We start from the raw sequence: 16584 nt of genomic DNA, 5'->3' as shown, positions 1-16584 counted from the left end.
TAATGCCCAAGTGGGGTATTGTATCGAAGGCTTTTGTGAGGTCCAGGTAGGCTGTGTGGACCACCTTCCCCTCGTCAATGGCCTTGGTGACTGTTACAAAGAAATCAACCAGGTTTAAGAGGCAGGATCTGCCCTTAACAAAGCCGAACTGGGTAGGATCCAGTGTTTGTAGGTCCCCAATATCTTTATTTATGAGGTCCATGATGATCCTTTCCATAGCTTTGCAGACCAAGCTAGTCAGGCTTATGGGGTGATAGTTTCCAGGATCCGTTGAGGCACCACCTTTATGGAGAGGGGCCACTGTTGCTGTATGCCAATCTTTGGGCACATATCCCGTAGTAAGGCTGAGATTGAACAGTAGTTTTATGTTTGGGTTTAGCTCTTCTTGTAGTTCATGTAGGACACAGCCCGGGACACCATCTGGTCCCATTGATGCTGTGTTTTTTGCTTTGGAGAGGGCGGCTCTTACCTGAGCATCTGAGATGTCAGGGGGCAGCACTCTGCTGGGATAGGTATTTGCCCTTTTGGTGGGGAGGGGGGGAGAAGTTTGCACTGAACTTGTCAGCTAGGATGTTGGCAATGTCTGTGGGTTTGGTGTATTTTTTGTCATTTTGGACTAATTCTGAGCATATCTGGGAATTACCACCCAGGTTCCTAACATAACTAAAGAAAGCCTTGTGATTATCCTTAGTGTCCTGTGCAATTTTTCTCTCGAAGCTGGTCTTAGACAATTTTATGTGTGCCCGTAGTTTTTTGCTAATACCGATCAGTGATGCTTTCCCTTTTTGGGATTTTGCTCTGTCATTTAGTAGCTTCCTCCTTCTATTGTATAGTTTGTTTATGGCTGGGGTCCACCAGACAGGACGTCTGCCTTTGGAGGATTGGGTCTTGGTTTTATTTGGGATCGCATGATCCATGCATTCCTGAAGGTGTTCATAGAATGCGTTTATAAAGGATTCTGCAGTCTGGGCTGTATTTTCCACAGGCCCGGGGGCTTTGAAGGATTCCACCTCAGTTTTGAGGAGTGTGAAATTTGCTTTAGAGAAGTTTTTCACTGTGGTTTTCTGGGCAGGGGGTGGGGTTGGGATGTGAATATCCAGTGAGATTAGTTTATGGTCTGATCTTACCAGTGAGGGATACACTTCTGGTCTGGAGCATAGAGTCCCCATGTTGGTGATGATCAGGTCCAGTATGTTTTCCCCTCTTGTGGGAGTGGTAACAAGTTGTTCCATAGCATTTGAGTTTATAAATTCTAGGAACCTTTGGGTTAGGGTGTTGGAGCTAGAGTAATGCTCCCAGTCTATGTTTGGGTAGTTGAAGTCGCCCAATATAATGGTGTTTGGAGAGGCCTTCATATTTTCCAGTGTTCTTAGGAAGGCCGAGTGGGGTTCCTGGGTTTGGGAGGGTGATCTGTAGCAGGCTATAAACTGGAAGGCAGTTTTACCCACTGTTAGTTGCACATGGATAGTCTCTGATGCTTCGTGCTTTGCCACCAACCTGGAGGTGTGGGTATCTTTGATGAATATCGATACTCCCCCTCCTTTTGTGGTTCGGTCCAAGTTTTGGGGCTGAAAAGCATGGTACGAGGTATAACCTGGTAGTGCTGGGGTGCTCTCAGGAGCCCTGAACCAGGTTTCTGTTACTGCACAGATATCGATGTTCTCCATGCTAAGGAGAGTTTTGAGTGCATGCATCTTGAGGTTTAGACTTCTGACGTTGAGTAGCATTACTCTTAGTTTCTTATCCCTTGTGATACCTATGGAGGTGGGTTTGTCTTTTGAGCCTTGCCTAAAAAGGCACTATGGGGTAGCAAGAGCCTTTGCCAATATCTGAAAGCCCAGGGGTGACAGGTGCAAGCTGTCCCTAGCGAAGCATTGTGGCTTGTCGAGCATATCATCCCAAGATGACAGGCATTGGATCCCCTTTGAATGACACCAGTACTTAAGCCAATTGTTGAAATTGATCATCTTGTCTTCATATTGTGGCATCATTCTTGGTGAGGGTAAGATGCTACTCAAGGTCAGGGTCATACCGTCCTGGGCTACATGCTCAGAGAGCTCCTTTATGTCTCTTTTCATGTAGTCCAGGGAGGTATGTCTCAGGTCATTCACACCAGCATGGACAATGACTGAGTCATATTTGTACTTGCCTTGGAGTGACCTGAGTGCTTGTGTTATGTGGCGGATCCTAGCGCCCAACAGGCTGCTCACCGTGACCCTCTCCTTGTTCAGCCTGGTGAGTGGGATGTCAGTGTGCCTGACGATAGAGTCACCTATTACAAGTGTATCAGGTGTGTTGTTTAGTCTTAAGGGCTGTGACTGTTTGGCACACTGGCTTTGTGAGATATGTGTTGCACGTGTTTTGTTTTGGGGTAGCGGCTGCTTGGGTGTCTGCTTTGGAGGTCTCTGCTGCTTCAGCAGATCTTTATTTAGAGCCTCCGAGTATGTTTTTGTGTGATTATGTGTTTGGTTTGCTGTCGTGGTAGGTCTATGTGAGACTGGAATTGTAGTGAGTGTGGTTTCCTTCTCCTCCTGACTGGTTATGCTAGTACTGAGTTGAGAGAGCTTAGCCTCCAGTTTGGCTATATGGTTGCATCTCTCACATGTGTTGGAATTTGTTGGGAGGAGGAGAGTTTTGTCTGTGTACATGAGGCAGTTGTAACATTGCCTCAAGATTCCCAGATTCACCAGCTGGACTGGAGAGGAGATTGACAACTGACCTTTGGACATGCTAGAATAATATTGGGAATTCCTTAATAATTGAAAACCAGGGCCAGTGGGGAGTGAGGGTGTAGTGCTTTTAATTTTTAGTGCTGACTTATATAATTGCTTTAGTGAGCAAGTGCCAGGTAACTTAAGTGCAATGTGTTACAGGTAACTTAAATGCAAAAATGACAAACAGTAACTTTCTTTCAAGTGAAACAAGGAAATAAGTACAGTAAGCAATGTGGATATCACTAGTGATCCACAGAAGTGCTGATAAGCCACGTATTAGGTGGAATTAGCGTTCCAGGGAAATAACAAGCAAACAAACAACAAGCATATAAACAAAGCTAGATTCAGCAGGCCTGGATCTAGTCTATGCTACAGCAAACAAGGTGTACCAATTTCAGTAAGATACAGTTCAAATATTCAGGCACTATAAACCTTTAACCAGAAATTCCCAGCTCAGAAGGGCAGAGTCCAGCCTCTTCTCCCACAAGAGTGCAGACCACAAACCTTCTTAATGTAAAATAACTGGCCTGAAGCCCAAGTGCTTAAACCAGAACTAATACACTTTAAGAATAACAGACACTGGGCTCTCAATCAGCAGTTCCCAACTTAGAAGGATGAAAGCTACCTGTCCTGCCACCACAGTGCATGCCACAAACCTTCCTAATATAAAACAAGTGGTCTGAAGCCCAAGTGCTTAATTCAAAAGACTTAGAATGATAGCCACACTTTAATCAAGTTGCTACCAAGCAGTAATAAATACAATTGAATACTTTAGAGAATGCCTGGATTAGTGCTCAAGTTACACAAACAAAGCTAGATCCAGCAGGCCTAAATCCAGTCTATGCCACAGCAAACAAGGCGCACCAACTTCAGTAAGAAGCAGTTCAGATATGCATGCACTATAAGCCTTCAACCAGAAATTCCCAGCTCAGAAGGGCAGAGTCCAGCCTCTCCTCCCACAAGAGTGCAGACCACGAACCCTCTTAATGTAAAATAACTGGCCTGAAAGCCCAAGTGCTTAAACCAAAATTAATACACTTTTAGAATAACAGACACTGAGCCCTCAATCAGCAGTTCCCAACCTAGAAGGATGTAAGCTACCTGTTCTGCCACTACAGTGCAGACCACAAACCCTCTCAGTGCAAAACAACTGGTCCGAAGCCCAAGTGTTTAAACCAAAAGGCTTAGAATGAGTTACACCAAGCAGTAATAAATACAATTGAGTACTTTTAAGATGATGCAAAAGTAAAAAAAGTAGGTAGAAACACAAGTACAGTAAAAGCAGATTATTTTTTTTTCTGAACAAGTGCTGAGATCAAAGAAACAGATCTGAGTGCTGAAACTAGAAAACTGGCTAGTTTATAAGAAAAAAAAAACTAAGCTAGAAGGCTTCCCTCCAGCACAGAAGGGCTTGGGGGCTCAGAAGCCTACAAATAATCTATACCACTTAACAGGAAAGGCAGGAAACAAGCTTAAATTTTTTTTTCTGTTTCCCAGATGCTCTCTTTGTACACAGTAGGAGTGCCTGAAATCAGAATATGATCTCACTGCACTCAGTTGAGTGAGCAAATGAGATGGGCCCAGAAGGAGTATCCAAACACAAATTTACAAGAGGGGCGGGCAGCTGCAAGGCCACTAAGATTAACACCAAAACAAAAACAGGGAGGGTGGGTGGGACTAACTGAAGAGCAGAGTGAAAACTTCCAGTTCAGCTAATATTCCTTCCACACAGTTAAAATCAATTTAAATACTGTATTTTTTGAAAAAAAGAGCAGATAAAGGTACTTAAATTCTCTTATACGTCCAGTTGAATATAGCAAGTTCTTAGCCGGCCAAAGCTGAGGTTTTTAAGCAGAAAATATTTCACACTGTACCACTTAAATAAGCAAGGACAGGAAATCAAAGAATGTGACTACCCCCACACCTGTAATTACTAGCAAATAACAAAATTCAGCAAACACTGATTAATTTCCAGTTCAGCTAATATTCCTTCCACACAGTTAAAATCAATTTAAATACTGTATTTTTTTGAAAAAAAAAGAGCAGATAAAGGTACTTAAATTCTCTTATACGTCCAGTTGAATATAGCAAGTTCTTAGCCAGCCAAAGCTGAGGTTTTTAAGCAGAAAATATTTCACACTGTACCACTTAAATAGGCAAGGACAGGAAATCAAAGAATGTGACTACCCCCACACCTGTAATTACTAGCAAATAACAAAATTCAGCAAACACTGACTAACTTCCAGTTCAGCTAATATTCCTTCCACACAGTTAAAATCAATAGGTCAGAAGAAGGGGACATTATTTATATTATATAAAAATAATAGTTTTTTGAAGTTCTAGCCAGTGAAACATCTGATTCTGAGGATCAAGGATTATTTGTACATAAACCCAGGAAAAATATTAATTTGGAGAATGAGTAAAAATAAGAAAATGAAAATTTAAGAAGATTTCCTTTAAACTTAAAAAAATGAAATGCAACGATTTTAGAATACTTTCAGTAAATGTGAACAGAATCATTAACATTGTAAGAAGGCTGGGGATATTGGAATGACATGCTACATGTGGTTGTTGTTCTGTTAGAGGATGTAAGATTTCTGACAAGTGAAGAAAGACTGAAAACAGAAAAAAGTGAGGTGGAAATATAACATAGAACTTAGGAAGTGAACATTGTTCTGTAATGGCTGTGTTGTTTAAAAACAGTGAAAATACTAGATATAACACTGCTAAGGATGGGAAACTTAACTGTTATGGATGTGAAGTAGCGATTCTGATTATAACATTTTAGCATTGTATTCATATATAACTAGCAAGGAAAGAGAGAATATGTTTCATCAAATAGACTACATGGTGGTTAACATGAAAAGTATAATTGCAAGGGACTTTAATTTTACTTTAATAAGAAAATATAAAAAGAAGGGGAGAGGTGTAAAAATGCAGGAAGTGGTAAAATGTGGTAAATTACTGTGTGGAACAAAAGTCAGTGGATATATAGAAAGGTACACTTGGATCTGAAATTTATTATTTTTTATTATTGGAAAGTTTGGGGGTAGCAGATGGTGATACAGTTGTGACTTTTTTTCAGACCATTTTGCAATATGAATGAAGGGGATAGAAGAAAGGGGGTATATTAAAATAGGAAAGGGAATAAAAATAATAAAAGAGTTTATGGGATGAAATTGGAGAGTGGGAAGTATTGCAATTATGCATCTGGTTATCAAATAACCACGAAGGACTTTTATAAAAACTGGTCTGAATGGTGGACTGAATTTAAAAAGAAGTATAAAAAATATTTTTTTTCAATGGTGGAATGATATAAGAAAAGAATAGAAAGCTAAGTATGGGAAATGTAGAGAAACATATTAGAGAATTTAGAGAATAATACAAGACATTATTATGAGATGGAAAAATAAATATATCAAAGAAATAGAGAAAGAATTAAGGCATTACTGTTTAAGTACAAATATTATTTACAAGGAAGAAGGGAGGAGATATCGCTGTATATTTGTGCAAATTAGTAAAGGAAGATATTAGTATAATGAGGAAAATAAAAACTGTAAAAGGACAGGTAAAAATAACTCGAATTATGAGTATTGTAATATAGCACGTGAAAGATATGAAAAAGAGTAAAAAGAAGGAAAATAAGAGAAAATGGACAGGAAAAAAAAGAAGGAAAATTTTGAAAAGCAAGATACTATTAGTGAATTGCATGAATTACCTAAGAAAGTAAATGATTATTCTGCATCAGAACCAGATGGTATAGGGTATGGAATATACAAGAAATTAGTATATTGGGAAATATAGTATTTTGTAAATGTACCGAATAAATGATTGAAGGAAGAAAGGAAGGGCTTGTTCATAAAGAATTATGTAGTGGGGTATTTAGAGTATTAAACTGTATATGGAAGAAAGATGAGAAGAATGAAATAAAAAGATTTGCGACCCATCACACTAAATAAGACATACAATAAAATTTTTTATGAGAATAATACAGAGGAAAATAAAAGGAAGGATGAAGGATAGTATGGAATAAATTATATATGGATTAAAAGGGAAGGAATGTCAAGAAGTGTTATTGGTTGCAAGAGAAATTGTGAGTGATGACATAAATAAAAGGGAGGATGTGAAAGTTATAGTAGGTGATATTAGCAAGGCATTTGATACAGTAGAACACGATGCTTTGTGGGAGGTTATGCAGAAGTATGGAATAGTAACAGGTGAATGTGCTTGTCAGCATATCAAAATAATAGTATGAGAGTATTAATGAATGGGTGGTTGAGTAAAGAAATATACATGAATTGTGGTATAAGATAAGGATGTCACATGAGTAGAAAATTGTTTGCATTGGTAATGAATATGATAGTGAGTAAAATAGCTTAAAAAATAAATGAAAAATGCTAGGCATGTGATACAAAAGGAGGTGGTGATTCCAGCAGTCTTGATATACACAGACAATATGTTGTAGCTGCTAAGAACAAAATATGGATGACAGAAGTGCTGGTTTGCTTGAATGGATGTTTAAAGGAAATGGGAATGACCCTGAATAAAGATAAAAGTAAGAGTTTGGTGATGTGCTGAAAATTGGGGGAAATACATTTTTCAATGAATGAAGTGTTTTTGCCAGGGCTAAAATGTGTGAAAAATTAAGTTGCAATGTGAGGGTTTGAGAAAAGAAATGAAAGAAATGTGTCTTCTGTGGAGGACATATAGATTAGCATTCTGGAAAAAGGTTTATATGGTGAATTCTGTATTAATAGAGAAATAGTATATATGTCAAATTATGAAAAGGGAATGCAATTGGTGTTTTCTTTCATATGGGGTTCAAGCTTAAACCCAGTGAAAAGAGGTGTGTTGTATATGACAGAAGATGAAGAGGGATTGAGGTTACTAAATCCACTCATTTATTCTGCTTCTTTAAACTTATATACAGTATTAAAGAGAATGAAAAATTAATAGTGACAATGTTTAAATATTAATACAAAAAACTCTGGGAGATGATGAGAATAAGAAAAAGAATATGTAAATGAAGAAATGAAAACTTATCAAGAAAAAATGCTAACTTTGAAAATAAAAATTGATAATATAGATAAAGATAAAATGATGTGTTACAATAATGTGATGAAACAATATTATTATGTAAATCCATGGTAAAATTTACCAAACGTGATTAAAGCCATAAAAGTTATGAAAAATTGTGTATCAATGTAGCAGAGTGTTGTGAATTCCTATGGAGACTGGTAGTAAACAAATAAGTTACCAGTAAAGGGGAATATGGCATATAAAAAGAAAGTTGAAAGAATATGTTTAGTTTGTGAAGAGGAAGAGACAATAGAGCATGTTATTTTGAAATGTAAAAGGGGTAAAATTCTGGAAAAAGTTGAGTGAAGAAAATTTTTTTGAGAATATTAATGACATAATATAGGTGAAATAACTGATACACAATTAGAAATTGAGGGGTGGGAGGCATACGTGTTGGTAAATTTGATGAAGCAGGCAGAACCAAAGGAAGGAGAGGAAGCACAATGGAGTGACATGGTGGAGAGAGTATTATAGAAGAAAGAAGATGAGAAGTTGGAAACAGAAGCAACAGGTGGTGATGGGAAACAGTAGAGGTATTTTTAGCTGGTGGAGTATCCAGTTTTAAGGGTTTACCTCTGCAAAAGGGTTTTTTGTTACAAGAAAGAAAAAGTTATGCAGATGCAGCAAGGCAAGGAAGAACAGAAAAAGGAACCGAAAGGGGAAAAACATCTTTTTCTCAACATCCACAGGGAAGATGACCAGTGGTAAGAATAAAAAGTACAAAGGATGGCAGTGGGAACAGGCATGAAATTATGGATGCTATTATTTTTCCACTAAGGTTTAACATTAAAGACATATGATTATTAATTCATTTGGAAGCTGAATTTTTTTGTGAAATAACATTTGAAAGTTTTACTTAATGGCTGAGACTGAAGAAAGACAGTAGCACCTTGTAAAGGCTACCTATTTCAGAGCTTGGGACTACAGCTAGAAAAGAAAATAAATGTGCAATTTAAGTTTGCAGATGAGCATAAGTTAAAACTGTTTTATTTTACTATGTAGTAAAGTACATGAAGTTAAAAATATGTGATGAAAGATATGTATGGCCTGGGGGGTTGAGAAGTGTATGTAACAATGGATGTTAAGGATGGGGAAATTCAACATATTTTAAATACAATAATTGTGAATGGAAACAAAAGATTTGTTACTTACTGGGGCCAGCCCAAAGCATGTTATTTCTGTGGGGAAGAAAATAATTTAGTACAGGACAGTAACAAATGAAAATGTTGCCAATGTGGGGGGAGGGGACATACAGAAAAAATGTAAATCTTTTTGTAAAAAACAATGTGAAGAATTTGGATATTTCTGGTTTGGCTGTCCAATATTTGAAAAGGAATGAGTTGATGAAGAGGAACACTCAGAAGAAAGGCAAACACTAGAAAATATTACTACACAAGATTTTGAAAGAGAAGGTCGTATGGGGAATGGGAAACTGTAGAAATGTTAAGCAATGAAAAGGTAGTTAGAGAAGAAATAACGGTTCAAAGTGAGGTTATTAGTATACAGGAAGAGAGCAGATTTGCAATTTTAGAAAGAGAAGAGGAAGAAGAGGTGGAATGGAGACAGGAGAAGAACAAGATAGAGAAAATCAATCGGTGGGAGATATAGGAGAAGGAAAAGAAAAATAAAATTTAGAAGTAAAACACAGAAAAGGAAAAGGATGCAATAAGAATTTTAGCATTAAATGTAAATAACATCAGAAATTATATAAGAGCTTTAATGATTCTGGAATGAGTATTTATAAAATAAAAATGGATGTTCTTTGCTTGCCACATACCAGATATAACAAAGAAGAAAAAAGGAAAATAATACAGGCACTCTGGTGTGGTGTTGTTTGGTCGGTAGAAAATAAGAAATGTTCTGGAATAGGAATTCTTATAAAAAATAAATAAATAATTTTGGATGTAACAATAGTATTACCAGGAAGGGTAGTAATTTGTTATGCTAAAGAGATAAAAATGTATGAGATTAACAGTGATTTGTGTGTATACTAATATGAAGGAGAAAAAGCAGTTGTTTGAAGAAATCAGAAATAAGTCTTTCTGTAGATAACATCCATCCTTCCTTTTCTCAGTTTTCTTCTTTGTATATAATGGAGGGGGTTACAGATGGCTATGATTGGATGGTATAAGTTTTGAGTATTATAAAGAAATGAATAAAGATGAAAGGTACATTTTTAAGAGAAGAAAATGGAAAAATAACACAGGATACTTTGGTGTTAAGGGAATTAAAATATGGAGATTTAAAAGTAGAAAAAAGAGAATGGACATATAAAGGAGGATTTTTAAGGCTGAAATTGATTATATAGTTTACTGTGAAGTCATGAAAGAAATTACAGGGGAGTACAGATGGCAGAGTTTTTGGTTCATAGAGCTGTCTGGAGTAGAATAGGGAAGACGATGAAATAATAAAGGTGGGAAAATGGGTAAACAATACCTACAGGGCATGAGGAATACCATGATCAAGAAGGTGGTTTCTTCAGGGCAAGGGTTTTCCATTGACTTTGGTTGGGATGACTCCTGTGATTTCCCCAAATGTGGGAAACTCAACTGCATACTTTATGGTAGTGGGGGACTGCACTCATGCTGTTTCCTGAACTTAAAAATTTAAGGGGTGGGGTTTGGCATAATGGGTAATGTGTTTACCTCACAGACTCAATGAGTCACCTTGTATTTCACATTCCCTTTCATCAGTAACTTGTGTAATAAAATCCTCCCAAAAAATCATCTGCTTCCTAAAACATGTTTAATCTTTCTTTTGACGTCATTTAATTAATTTCATGGATACATAAAAATGTTATATAATCATATTATACCATTCTTTTCTTTTTCTATCAACCTCACATTTTTAATTTCTGTAATTTCATTTTATAGTCATATTCTTTTTCTTCCATCTTCTCTCTTTTTCTTTTCCATGTTTTTTTCTTCCCGTACATTTTTATATTTTTCGTATAGAATCTTGTCTATCATTTCTTTTTGTCTAACTTTTGCATTTATTACCCAAAATAAATGCATACATCCTCAGTTCAGCATTTTTCTAAACTCAAACCACCTTCTTTTTTTTTATTATAAAGTATTCTTTTTCTCATCAGGGTCAGCACTGATCCTCAAATGAAGCTAAACAATATCTAATAACTCTTTTTCCATTTCAGTGGGAAACATATATACTTTTCCCATAAATATGCTATTTTTCTAATACACAAGTATTCAACATATATGTATTTTTCTGGAATGATAAATGAAAATTTTTTTATTTGTTCCAGTATCTCTCTGTCTCTGCACTGTCTCATTATACTTTCATACCACCAAAAGTGACTCCTAAAATCTTAATTTCATTTTTTTCTGTGAAATATATTCAATTTATTTTTTTTTCTCACTAAATCTCCTACACTTCATCTTGTTTAACAGTAGACCAGCTTTTTGATAGCTTTTCAATTTTTATTACAATCTCACTTATCCATTCCCTTGCTTTTTGTTATTAGAAGTAAATCAATGGCATTTGTAATACATATTGGTAATATAACATTTCCTTCCATTTCACTTCTTGCCTTCCTCATTTCATACAAACATGTCTGTACTACTGCATTCATTATTAATATAAATAATCACTTACTCATTGAGTATCCCTGTTTTACTGCTCTCTTAATTCTTATTTTTCCCATCATTCCATTTATCATAACTTAGACCCATGAATTTTCATAACATTTCTTTATTACATTAATATTTTTTCTCATAGGTTCATAGGTAGGTACTAGGCTATTGGCCCTAGGGTCTATATAAGCCTAGCCAAAAAGGTTCCCTGGCTTTCACCACCCAAGAATATTATTTTCCTGTGCCCCTGTCGAGCAGAGCCACAGAAGTGATCCCCCGGGTGAATTTCCTATTTCCCATCCAATCATCATGATTTTTCTTGAAGAGTGCTAATGAGGAGCTCTGTTTGACATAGATAGGTAGTCTGTTCCAGAGTATGGGAAGTCTCTGGGACAGGAATCAATCCCTCCACCATGTTCTGTTTATTGTGATGACAAGGTTTAGGTCCCTACAGTGTGTAGTTTGGAGGGATTGGGATTTCTTTAAGTGGAGCATGTCCAACAGCTCTGGGTTTGACATAGCTTTGTATGTTAGGCAGAGATGGCCTCTGAGTAGGCGATATGCGATGGAGTAAAGCTGGAGTTTTTTGAGACGGTCTGCATATGGTATCTGTTTGAGGCCAGTAATCCTCTTTGTGAGGTATTTCTTTGGCCTTTCCAGTTATTGTAGATGTCTTGTGAGGTACATACCAAAAGGGGCACTGTACTCTATAATGGGCCTAATGAGTGATGAGTAGAGGGGAACAATGACCTCTTTTTTTCTGGATGAGAAACCTTTTGTGATGAGGTGTGCCATGTAGAAGGATTTCCTGACCACTGTGGCAATGTGATTATCAAAGAAGAGACTACTGTCCACCTGTGTCCTAAGGTCTCTTATCACACTTTCGGTGTTAAGTAGACTACCACCTATGTGGTAGTTCATGGGTACAGAGTTTTTACCAAAGGGGATGACAATGCATTTTTTGCATTGAGCTTTAGGCCATGGCTTTGACACCAGGCATCTGTCTCAGTGAGGCCCTTTTTAGGATGCCCACATCGTTAGGAGTTTTGATTATGGCTCCCAGTTTGCAGTAATCTGCAAACTTCATTAGCAAAAGACCTTCTGTGTTAGCCTGTACTTCAGAGAAGTAGATACCAAACAGGAGAGGACCCAGGACTGAACCCTGTGGTACTCCACTTGTCACTTGTCTGAAGTTGGATTTGGAGTCTGCTACTTTCACAGTGTGGGTTCTGTCCATGAGCCAGTTGGCAACCCATCTTGTGACATAGGGATTTATACCTAGTGTAGTGAGTTTATCTATAATTCCAGAGTGGGGGATGGTATCAAAAGCCTTGGCGAGATCTAGATAGGCTGTGTGAACCACCTTACCCTCATCTATGGCTTTGGTGACTGCTTCAAAGAAGTCTATCAGGTTTAGGAGACATGATCTGCCTTTTACAAACCCGAACTGGGTGGGTCCAGAGTTTGGAGATTACCAATGTCTTTGTTTATGAGTTCCATGATGATACTTTCCATGGCCTTGCAGACCAGGCTCATCAGGCTAATGGGGCGTAGTTCCTGGGGTCCGTCATGGCTCCCTCTTTGTGGACTGGGATAACCATTGCAGTGTGCCATTCAGTGGGCACAAAGCCTGAGGTGAGGCTATGATTGAACATGGTACTTAGGTGGGGTGCCAGTTCATTCTGTAGTTTGTGTAGAACATAGCCTGGAATATTGTCAGGTCCCATGGATGCTGTGTTCCTGGCTTTGGAGAGTGTGTTTTTTACCTGTGCAGCCATGATTACAGGAACTTTGCATTCTTCCGGTATAGAGATGGGCTCTCTAAGGGGTGAGAGGGGGGTAAAATTAGCACTGAACCTATCTGCCAGGATGTTGGCAATATCAGTGCCATTGTGCTGTAACTCAGAGCATATCTGAGTGTTGCCATTAAGATTTTTGCCATAGCTATAGAATGCTTTGTGGTTGTCTTTAGAGTCAGTGGCAATTTTGTTTTCGTAATTAGCTTTGGATTTTATGAGGGATCTCAGCTTCTTACTGAGGCTGATCAGGGAGCTCCTCCAGTCATGGGATTTTACTCTTTTTTGCAACAGTTTCTTTCTTCTGTTGTAGAGTTTGTTTGTGGCAGAGGACCACCAGATTGGCTTCCTTTTCTTGGATAGCATCTTGGTTCTGTTAGGGATAGCATGATCCATGCACTCGTGTAAGTGCTTATAAAGTGCATTTGTGTAGGATTTAGCAGTTGTACCTCTATTGCCTATCTGCATGGGTGTCATGAAGTTTGCCACTTCTGTCTTAAGAAGTGTGAAGTTGGCTTTGGAGAAGTTTTTTACGGTGGTTTCCCTAATGGGGGGTGAGGGCGGGATGTGGCTGTCTAGGGTGATTAGCTTGTGTTCAGATCTGACCAACAAGGAATTGACCTCTGGTGTAGACCACCGGTCACTCATGTTGGTAATGACCAGGTCTAGGATATTGCTGCCTCTGGTCTGGTGAGGGTATGAATAAGTTGATCCAATGCGTTGGAATTTATGAATTCCAGAAAACTTTGAGCAAAAGAGTTGGTACACGAGTAGTTTTCCCAGTTAATGGTGGGGTAGTTGAAATTGCCCATTATTAGGGTGCTGGGTTGTACCCTAATATTTTCCAGTGTATCAAGAAATGAGGAGTGGGAATCCTGGGGTATGGTGGGGGGTCTGTAGCAAGCTACAATTTGGATTGTGGTCTTGCCCAGAGTTAGTTGCACTTGGATAATCTTGGATGCATTATGCTGTGCAACTAGCCTGGAGGTGTGGATATCCTTAATGAATATGGACACAGCTCCACATTTAGTGCTTCGATCCGGGTTAGGTGGCCGAAAGGTGTGGTATGAATTATAGCCTGGTAATGCAGGGGTGCTCTCTGGAGCTTTGAACTAGGTCTCTGTCACTGCACAGATGTCGATGTTCTCCATTTTAAGGAGTGCCTCAAGTGAGTGCATTTTGAGGTTTAGACTTCTAGCATTGAGTAGCATTATCCTTAGATTTTGCTTGCTTGTACCTTTTATGGTGGTGAATTTGTCATTTGAATCTTGCCTAAAAAGGCACTATAGGGGTGGCAAGAGCCTTAGCCAGTATCCAGAATCCCAAAGGCGACAGGTGCAGGCCATCTCTGGCAAAGCATCGTGGTCTGTCAGTCATGTCATCCCAGTCAGACAAATACTGGATCCCCTTAGAATGACACCAGAAGCTTAGTCAATCGTTGAAGTCAATCATTTTGTCCTTGTACTGTGGTATCATTCTGGTTGATGGCAGGATGCAACTGAGGGCTAGGGTCATACCTGCCTGGGCTACAAGATTGGAGAGCTCCTCCATGTCTCTTTTCATGTAGTCCAGGGAGGTACGTCTCAGGTCATTCACACCAGCATGGACAATGACACAGTCATATTTGTACTTGTTGTGGAGTGACCTGAGTGCATTATGTTGCATGTCCTGGCACCTGACAGTAACTTTCCCCTTGTTTAGCCTGGTGACTGGAACATCAGTGTGTCTGTCTATAGAGTCACCTATGACTAGAGTGTTGGGTATGTTGTTATGCCTTATGGGCTGTGGTTGAGTGGCACACTGAGATTATGGGCTATGTTTCATTTGGGATGTGTTGGGGGGTGTAGTTTGCTTGGGTTTTGGCTTTGGAGGTCCCTCTTGCTTGGGCAGGTTTTTATTGAGAGCCTCTGTGAATGTAGGTGTGTGTTTTGCGTTTCTATGTGTGTGTGTGTTTTGGTGGTGTAGACTTTGAGGGACTATGTGATGAGTGTGATGTGGTGCAAGTGTTTACCTTCTCCTCTTGACTGTCTATTCCAGTCTTAGGTGCAGAGAGCTCTGCTTCCAGTTTGGCTATATAAGTGCATCTCTCACAGGTTGTAGTGTTGGGTGGTAGGAGGAGAGGGTTGTCTGTGTACATGAGGCAATTGCTGCATTGCCCCAAGATGCCAAGATTCATCAGGTATACAAGAAAAAACACTGGGAGCTGACTCTTAGACATGACTGGATAGGTGTGTATTTATTAAGTATCATATGCTATATGCCTATCTGAAATCGGGTCTCTGTCATTTTGTCGAAGTGACTAACAGTCGAACACCTATTTGTCGAACTTAATCCATCAAATGCTAATTCTGTTAAACATTTATTTAAGCAAATTTATTCCCAGGGGATAAAAACACAGTTGGCCAGCCTAGCAACCATCACAAAACCCACATTATTTAAATCCCCCATGTGAGGGGCTGCACCCCCAACCCCAACTAAGTATACCAACTCTTAGATTGCACTACAGTGGGGAAAGGGGCAAATTCCTGATGATGGTCAACAAGTTTTTTTCCTGTGAAAATGGACATTTGACGGAATTAGCATTTGATGGGTTAAGTTTGATGAATAGGTGTTTGATGGTTAGTCACTTCAATGACATGATATGTACCCCTGAATCTGCCACATTGTTTCATGGCTCAGTTTATCACTGGCATTAGCTGTATCACTTGCTGTCAGTCTTACTTCTTTATTTTTTTTCAGCTTCATCTCTATTTTTTCACTATAATTAACATTTATTTCACATCTCTTCCTTATAAACCATAGCTCCCTTCACCTACTATCTCATACAATACTTTCTCCATCCTTTTTGTAGTATTTTCATAAATATTTTATAGTTAGTATTCCCTAGTGTTATAGACCTTCATTTTTTATATTTTTTCTTTCATCCTTTTTTCCATATAAATTTGATTACTCCATCACATTTGTCTGCTTCTTCTTCTTCCATTATACCTTTCTTCATCCATTCATTTAATAGTTAAAAACCTCCCCTTTCATCTTTATTCATTACCTTATAATGCTCATAATTTATAACATCCAGTCCTGGCACTAATTCATTTTTGCCTTCTTTTATCATCTTCTTTATTTCATCTATTGTTACTTATTTTTCTAAACAAATCTCTACTTTTTCATTGTTTTCACTTTGCATTCTTCTTCTCCATCCATTTCTATTTTTTCATACATTTTTAATACAAAATTCTCCCCCACCTCCACAATATCTTCCCGTTTGTATTTTATGTCTGTCTCCTTTGCTAACTAAGATAACATCCATCCTTCCTTCTCTCATTTTTACTTCTTTTCCTAAATAAGGTAAAACCTTATTTATCTCTCCTTTCAGGAAAAACATATTTTGCCTATGTAATATAATTT

General features: G+C 38.3%; 1 non-coding gene across 1 annotated transcript; it reads left to right on the top strand.

The window, feature by feature from the left end:
• The first annotated feature begins 10225 nt into the window (after positions 1-10225).
• On the top strand, positions 10226-10388 carry LOC122805682. The gene has a single exon (XR_006365396.1). It is a non-coding gene; the product is annotated as a U1 spliceosomal RNA (small nuclear RNA).
• Positions 10389-16584: the final 6196 nt, after the last annotated feature.

Source organism: Protopterus annectens, chromosome 6.part1 (genome assembly GCF_019279795.1).
Source record: "Protopterus annectens isolate FY-2018-M chromosome 6.part1, PAN1.0, whole genome shotgun sequence".
NCBI classification, from domain to species: domain Eukaryota; kingdom Metazoa; phylum Chordata; order Ceratodontiformes; family Protopteridae; genus Protopterus; species Protopterus annectens.
The sequence above is the reverse complement of the archived record's forward strand: the minus strand, read 5'-3'. Positions and strand labels throughout refer to the sequence as shown.